Consider the following 9,325-nt stretch of genomic DNA (forward strand, 5'->3'; position numbering starts at 1 on the left):
GCGGGTCCAACACTGTTAAGTTAAATGAATGCTCCGGATTTTGCTGTGTATGTAAGCTCAGAGGGAAATACTGACTGCAAGGGCTTTTTGTTGAGAGAGGCAGACAGGGAGAGGGAGGGAGAGAAATCAATATTCCAGAGTCCATCGGAGAAGCAAGCATTTTTTTGCACTGGGTTCTAGCTATGTGAAAGAGCTCAGAATGACCCCTAGGAGAGAAAAAAAAAGGGAAAAAAAGAAAGTTAATGCGTAACTTCTTTATCTGTCCTTTACAGCTAAGGGTTGTACCCCAAATCAATACATGATACACAAATATCCCAGGGCTCCGTGTTCCAGACAAAGAGCCATGATGAGGGCTTGAGAGCCAGCCAGCCTCGCACCACCTGGAAAGAGAGCAGTCTGTCAAATATATGCCTGGTGTATTAGGCTTTGTCCAAATGTAGACACAGTGAGGTTAGAACTTGTACCAGTTTCTGACATTCGAAGAGTGTGGTGCCCAAGAGTATTTCACATTCAATATTCAATGGTTATATATGGTTTCACAATTATGGAGGCTGCCTGCAACTGACCAATGCAAGAGTGCTCAACTCCTGTCTCAGTATTTCTTATAATAAACATATTCAAGGAAATGTTTTACTTTCTAATTTTCACCTCTCCCAGTCAAGAGAATTATACAAATGAGTTTCATCACACATTTGCCTGTGGATGTAACCTGCACAGAGTGAAATTTCACAAGAACTTTCCATTGAAGGTCTTGGAAAGGCCTGGGAAAGGAGCATCTGGGCTCTGCCATGCCCTTGATAGCAGACCTGCACTTTCCCGTTTGTGTTATTCCAACCCCAGCCCTGGGTGTACAGTTGAAACCAGTAGAATGTTTATGGTAAGGTTGAAACACAGTTTGGAAAACTGTTAAGCTTAAGGCGGGGTGGAGGGGCTTTACTTTCCCTACTGTGTGTCTAAGCTGGTCTACACTGTTGATTATCCATCATTGTCTTATGTGTCTGTCCCCAAAGGCCTTGTGGCAGGTCAACAGAGTGACTCTCCCAAAGATAACCATATGTATCAGAGGATCAGACGCCAAAAACAAGGTCTGACTCCCAGCCCGTGTTACCAGAGAGAGAGAGAGGGAGAGAGAGAGAGAGAGAGAGAGAGAGAGAGAGGAACATCCACTCGTGGAGGGCAGGCATCCCTTCCTGATAGTGGCTTGGTAATCTCTTGAGGTCGCCCTGTCAGTCGGGTCCCGGAGACAGATGACGTGAGGCCCCTGATAGGCTGTCTCCATGCGGGAGACGGCAGCCTCGCGGGCCCGCCCGCCCGGACAGAGAGCAGGACGCGGAGAGTGACGGAGGTGTGGGGGGGGTGGGGGGTTTGGGGTGGGGGGGGTTAGATGGTGAGCAGCAACCCGATACTAAAGGGAAGATGAGAAGGATGGATGAGGGTGAGGATTCGATGGCTGATTTATGCTTGCTGGAAATAACTGATTTCTAGTGAGCGACGCTGGCCGTACAGTAGGCTATACTGTGGTGTAGATGAGGCTTTAATGGAAAGGAAGAATTGAGAAGGAGTGGAGCCGCCAATGGGTTTGGGCAGGATTGATTGACTGCAAAAAAATGCATGTACATGAACACGTATCTGTACCTATTTGTCAAAAGGATAAAACAAAAAACCTTGAGTCCTCATTTCCATTGTGGTCCTTTGAGTTTAGTGTGTAAAATGAACTGCCAACGTACTAGACAACTAAATAGCAGCAACAAAACATGGGTACTGGAACTGAAACCTGTTACCACTCAACTAATTGATAGTTAGATCCAGCTGCTATTCAGCCAGGTCTATATGGAGGACTTGAAGTTAACAATCAACTTAAAGGAGTAGTTCACCCAAAAAATTACTTATTTTCTATCAATTACACACCCCATGAATCATTGAATTCATGGTGATTTTTTTGTTTTTATCGCATTCCTAAGCTTACCGGCAGTCTCTCCGTTAGGAGACACAAAGGAGACTCTTTCTGTCTCCTACCGGAGAGACTGCCGGTTATCAAATTATTGGCTTAGGAATGCGATAACATCAAAACAATCTTCATTGATTCAATGCTTCATGGGGTGTCTAATTGATAGAAAATAAGATTTCTTGGGGTTGAACTACTCCTTTAAGGCTTGCAAGTAATGCATTCCACATACCTGCAGAGTGTGGCCAGGCAAGGAGGAATGGCCGGGCAGACAAGGAGGGCCTCAGAGGGAGGGGTTGGGGGGGGGGGGGGGGGGGGGTGAGTATGATGACCACAGAGACAGCTCTCTGCTGGGGATCGTTGTGTGGCCGACAGAGTTTACTTGACACTAGCCCCTGGGAAGCAGAGGTCACCGGTGGGGGGTGGATAGTGGGGGCACATCACAGACACAGCAAACTAGAGCTGCCCACCCTTTGGGGGGAAGGAGCTCCTCACTCCACTGTATAATGGGATGGGCTTGGAAGAATACACAGTAAAATCCTCAGTTTTCAATTTAATTGGGAAAGTGTACAAATGCACGCTAGTTACAAATGGATACATTGAGGATTTTACTGTGTAAGGTTCCTAAAAGGTATTAAAGAAAGTCACTACAAACAGAAGAATGGTATTTTAGTTAATAGCTACATTTAAAAAAAATGCTTACAAAGTAGACACTGCTTGATTCTATATTTAAAATATCAAGAGTTGAACCGCATGCCTACGTAGAAATGTAATTATGTATCACGTTGGAAAAGAAAGTGAAATAGCTGAGATACCAGCTCATGGTTCATGGTCATTCAGGCTTTGTCTCCCATCCAGACGTTGTCTGGAAGCAGGAAACACTGCTGTGACAAACACATCTGTTATATCTGGCAGGTTAGGAATCCACAAGATTACATACAGTATATCGGCCATGGCTGAATGGTTAGAGAGCCCGCCTGGGAAGGCAAAGGTCCCAGGTTCGATTCCAGCCCTCAGCAATGTGTCGAAGTGTCAAATGAGCAAGACACTTAACTCCTTAACTGCTCCCCGAGCAAGTCACACCAATGGGTGCACACTGCTCCTAGGATGGGTAGAATGCAGAAGACAAATTTCACGTACATGCAAAAATATACAGTGACAAAAAAACATCCCAAGGTGTGGGGACCAAAGTGTTATTTAAAATGTAATTGATCAATTTCATCCAAAGTCTTTGCTCATTAGGGCAGTATTTATTGGGCAGTATTTATTTCACACTGCAGTTATGAGTAAAAATAAATGTATATACAGCCTTCCCATGATCATTTCAACCTGTGAAAGGTTACATTTGATCCAATATTATTTTCAACTAATGATGCAAATGTTATTTATTTTACTTAAAAAAAAAATCGAATTACTGTTATCCTTGGTCAGTCGTTTACTGTCGATGAATCACTGAGTGAAATGGCAGTTGGCCATTAATATTTGTCTATGTTTTCTACATTTAAAAAGATTCCTGATGCTTCTTTGCATCCTGACTGTCTAGTTCTAAGGTACACAGAATGAGATGCTCATGTCAATTTGAATGCTTTAGCTTCTTTCTTTCTTTCTTTCTTCTTTCTTTCTTTGCAAGGTGCACAGTAAAACATATAATGTTGGTGCTAGGCAACAGTCAAGGGCTATCAGTATCTCCTCAATATGTCAACAAATCCAAAATAATCCTGAATGAGTAGTCAAATCTATGAGGTAATCGTGTGCCCTAAATTCCCTGTACTCTTAACTTTTAAACCCAAACTCTTGGCTGGGGACAGTACACAGTCAAATCTTCAGTGTCAATGTATCCATTTGTAATTCAGATAGTGTAACTGGTCCATTTGGTTAGATTAACACTGAGGATTTGACTGGACAAGTAGTATTTCCCTAGTGTGAGCTACTCCCCTCTGGCTCCCATTAGATTACAACAGAGATTTATCGAGTCGGCTTCCGTTTTTTTTCCAGATACGATAGTGACAACACTTATCTTCAGATATTCCCTTATCAAAAAACAATTTAGTGAGAGAAACTGACATTAGCCCAATTTCTTTTCTTTTTCTTTTTTTTTTTTTGTGTGTGTGTGTATGTGTGTGCTGCTGAGCGCTCCAGGTTAGCGTCCCCCGGTACAAGGGTCTGTTTGCACTGTGCACACACACCTCCATCTGCCTGCATAGGGAAGCATTAACCACTTTAAACCTGGCGTCCCAATTTTTTTGGGCATGTCATTATTGGCAGAAAATGGCAGATCTACATGTTCACATGTGTGTCAGGCGCAAGCTAGCTCCTATTACATCAGTGGTTCTCAAAGTGGGGCCCAGGGACCCTCAGGGGTCCTTGAGGGGGTTCCAGGTGGTCCCCAGCTAAATGTGTTAATATAGCATCAGAATCTGTTGAACCACTGTAACTATATAGGCTTTACGAGCTTGTAGACCGCCTATCTTTAAAAATATTTGAAAAATGTTTTGAAACATTTTAATGAAACGGATCTTATATGGGGGTCCCTGGCACAAACCTATTCTCAGATGGAGAACATAAATACATTTGTGGGTCCTTGACATGAAAAGGTTTGAGAACCACTGTATTAGATTACACAGCAGAGATTAATCAAGCCGGCTTCCGTTTTGTCAGATAGGACAGTGACAACACTTATCTCCAGATATGCCCTTGTCCTATCCTATCCTTTATGAAAAGAAAAAAAAACAGAAGCTGGCTATTTTCAAAGTAATGTGGGGTGGTTAAGTGGTTAACATGGGTGTAACTGCCTTTATGTACATTAAGTTACTGGACTTCATCAAGAATTCTGTAAACTAAAGCTGTGAGTGCGTGCGTGCGTGCGTGCGTGTGTGTGTTGGCGGCAGGGGTGGGCTGACAGACTTGGCAGGGGGTGACAGAGGTCACAACATGAGATGGAGACGGTGGGTCATCATGAGGTTATCCTGCCCTCAGCTTAGTTTCTGCTTGTATTTATCCAGCACACTGTGTGTGTGTGTGTGTGTGTGTGTGTGTGTGTGTGTGTGTGTGTGTGTGTGTGTGTGTGTGTGTGTGTGTGTGTGTGTGTGTGTGTGTGTGTGTGTGTGTGTGTGTGTGTGTGTGTGTGTGTGTGTGTGTGTGTGGGTGGGTGGGTGGGTGGGTGGGGGGGAGGCTGAGTACAACAGGATGAGATGGACACAGCTTCAGGGTTACGTGAAGGTGTCTGTCAAGGATAGTGTGTTGTGTGTGTGTGTGTGTGTGTGTGTGTGTGTGTGTGTGTGTGTGTGTGTGTGTGTGTGTGTGTGTGTGTGATGCCACAAGGCCATGCGGGGGAGCGGGGCAGACAAATGGCCCACACACTCCTGTCCCAGTGACCATGGGGAAGGGTAATGGGCCTGTCTAACTCACAGACAGTAGAACACAATAGTAACCCAATAGAAGACGATCATGAGACATGATGAGGACATTCACGTTACTCGCTCCATGTAGAGGCCTCCAGCGTGTGCATGCACACACAGTAAAGCGACTCAAAAGAGTTTACAAATGTAAGCAAATACACCCGTAAAGGTCCATTTGGTTACATTTGTAAACTCTCTGAGCTACAAATGGATAAATTAACACTGAGGATTTTACTGTGTATAGGAACAGGGGTCAGTCACTACTTAAGAAGTGCCGTTCTCCTCCAAGAGTTATTGCTATTTGCCTTCAAGTAAAGGTCCATTATTGTGGCAGCCGTAGCTGAGTGGGTAGAGAGGCCGCCTGGGAACCAAAAGGTCCCTGGTTCGTGTCCCGGGTTCCAGTCGAAGTGTCGAAGTGTCCCTGAGCAAGATACTACTTAACCCCTTACTGCTCCCCAAGGCGCTGCTCCCGTAGCGCCCAGGGTTAACCCATTCAATCCATGAATCCAATGAATCTGTCATTTTAGACTTTAACCATTATCTTACTCTTTGGCTTTTCAAAAATAGCAGCTATACAAGCTCCATGCTATGAGCTTGTATCTGCTTTTTTTATTTTTTTATTTGTGCAAATCTTTGAATATATATATTTTTTAAAGCGTACATTTGTAACTCAAATCTTTGCTTCTGGGGATTCTACAAATGTCTTATATATTATATAATAACAGCAATAATATCAGTGGTTCTCAAACTTTTTCATGTCAGGGACCACCCAAAATTATATGCATTTGGCCGTGGACCCCCAGCTCAGATATGTTGTTCCAGGGACCCCCCCCCCTCCAGAAGCAAAGATTTGAGTAAAAAAATGTTCGCTCTCGCACTCTGTGCCGCACTATGAGCTTGTAGATCTGCTATTTTTGAATAGCCAAAGTATAAAATAATGGTTAAAGTGGTTACACAGATGCGTTCCCGGTTTTAATGGGTTAAATGCAGATACTATATTTCTTGTATATGCAGCTATACAGTGACAAACACAGCAAAGGATTGCAGACTAATTATTATTATTATGTATTTGGTTACATTTGTAAACTCTCTGAGTTACAAAGAGATAAATGAAAACTGAGAATGTTACTGTGTAGGAATATGGGTCTCTCTACTTATGGAGTAATAGAGTTATTGCTGTTTGCCTTTCTTGTTTTCGGACCTTGTTGCGGTCAAACACCTGTGGGCATGTCAGCGGTGGGGGTCCGGGTATGGACGATGTGCCCAATAAGCATTTAGAGTATTTGTTTTTGGCCGTGGATGATGCCTGTAAAAAGGGGTCCGCAGGTGCTCGGCCGAGGGGCACATGTCTACGAGCCATGTTAACTATTAACACAGCCATATAACACTGTTACTGATTGACGCCCCTTGTTCTTGAGACTCCTGCTGACCTGTGGTACAGGTAGGGTGTGTGTGTGTGTGTGTGTGTGTGTGTGTGTGTGTGTGTGTGTGTGTGTGTGTGTGTGTGTGTGTGTGTGTGTGTGTGTGTGTGTGTGTGTGTGTGTGTGTGTGTGTGTGTGTGTGTGTGTGTGTGTGTGTGTGTGTGTACTTTTATTACTATACTTGTGAGGGCCAAATGTCCCCACAAGCATAGTAGAATTTGTGAAATAGACATTGTGTGGACCACTTTCCTTGTCCTCACAAGACAATGGTTATTTTATGGTTAAAAAGGCGTTGGGGAGTTAGGCTTACAATTAGGAACAGATTCAGGTTGAGGTTTGGGTTAGGGATGAGGCATTTTGAGGTTAGGTTTAGGGGTTAGGTTTAGGGTTAGGGATGAGGCATTTAGAGGTTAGGTTTAGGGGTTAGGTTTAGGGTTAGGGATGAGGCATTTAGAGGTTAGGTTTATTGGGTTAGGGTTGAAGTTATACTTAGTTGTGTCATGCACCTGCGACGTGTTGTGATGTGTTGAAAATGGCAGATCTGTGTGTGTGCGTGTGCGTGTGTGTGCGTGAGTGTGTATGCCATGCTGTTCTAATATAGCACACACATCAATATTCCGCCCCCACCCAGCGCTCAAATTGTTTGAAAATGATTCAGTCATAATTCTTCTATCCTCTTCTCCCTCTCTCCCTCTCTCCCTCTCTCCCTCCCTCCATCCATCCATTCATCACAGTCCTCTTGCTTCCGACTTCATCTTGCTCATGTAGGTTAATCGAGTATTCGATTTTCTTTTTATGATAGACTAAATCGATTAGTCTGATTTACCACATAACCCTGTATTATAGTCGTGGTACAATGGTGGTGTACAACAATACTTAAAATAGCCGATCTACCAGTTCACAATGCATCGCATCACAACACATCGTGAGCTGGTAGATCTGATCTGCTATTTTTGCTTCTGAAATAATTGTTCATTAATCGTAATGGAGGCAAAGGTTTGAAAGAATCGTGATATTGAATTGGAAGTGTAAGGTGTAACGATGTCTCACAGGGAAACCATGTTTGAACTTCGTTGCCCGTAGGACTTTCCTCTGGTGCAAAGGTCTAATGATTTATGACTCACTCATGTACAACAGGGCATGTTTGTGACATGAGCAGAATGTGTCGCTGCCTCTTGTGACGCTGCACTCTGCACACAGGTTACACAGAGGGAGTGCATGGGTGTAGCAGTGGACTGAAATTACTTTGTGTTATGTCCCCTACATGGTGTTAACCACATGAACCCTTGCATCCCTGTTCTGGGCCATGTCATGAGGACAACAGTCGGCAGAAGTAGGTGTCAAGGTGTCTTCATTGTCACATCTTGTGTACAAGTACATTACATAACAGTAAAATTGATTTGTTCAACACACACACACACACACACACACACACACACACACACACACACACACACACACACACACACACACACACACACACACACACACACACACACACACACTCTATATACATATTATGTATACACATAAATGTACATAAATAGACATATTTACTATGTATATAGATATATATGTATATACCGATCCATGTGTATATACTGTATGTATACATATATACAAATACTGTACAATAGTAACTAGAAAAAGTGCTCAGATCTCCAGTAGGCCAGGTAGGTTGTTGGGAATTCAGTCATTATAGAGGTGAGTGGAATCTGTAGAAGTTGAGGGATTAATGTTGATTAAGTTATTGCACAGACATGATTTGAGGCATTTTGTTCAAAATGAGCCACTCCTGCAAACTTTAGATGCCAATCTTAGCCAATCAGGATGGACTATAAAAACTCTGACGGATCCGACTTGATCACATGACTATAGATATAATGTGTACCAATTTGCGTGATGTTTTGGCAAAATGTGTAGGAGTAATATAAAAGAAATTCCATCCATCCATCAGTCTTCAACCGCTTATCCAGAATCGGGTCGCGGGGTAACAGTTCCAACAGAGATTTCTAGTCTTCCCTTTCAAGAACAACATTAGCAACTTCCTCCTGGGGGATCCCGAGGCATTCCCAGGCCAGTGTGGAGATCCCCCCCATTTGGTCCTTGGTCTGCCACGGGGTCTCATCCCAGTGGGACGTGCAGTGAGGACCTCCCTAGGGAGACGCTCGGGAGGCATCCGTACTAGATGCCCGAACCACGTAAGCTGGCTCCTATCCAAGTCAAGGAGCAGTAGTTCTACTCCGAGTCTCTCACGGATGACTGAACTTCTCACCCTATCTCTAAGGGAGAGGCCGGCCACCCGTCTGAGAAAACTCATTTCGGCGATCATGACCCACACTTCATGATCATAGGTCACATCATCGGACATTCATGATTTGAGGAATTTTGTTCAAATGGAGCCACTCCTGCAAACTTTAGATGCCAAACTTAGCCAATCAGGATTGAATATGAAAAATCGGACAGATCTATGTTGATCACATGACGATAGAGATAAGAAACTATAGAGATAAGAAACCGATCTGCGTGATGTTTGGACAAAATCTATAGGAGTAATATCA

Source organism: Gymnoscopelus microlampas (genome assembly GCF_963454915.1).
Source record: "Gymnoscopelus microlampas genome assembly, chromosome: 5".
In the NCBI taxonomy this organism is placed as follows: Eukaryota; Metazoa; Chordata; class Actinopteri; order Myctophiformes; family Myctophidae; genus Gymnoscopelus; species Gymnoscopelus microlampas.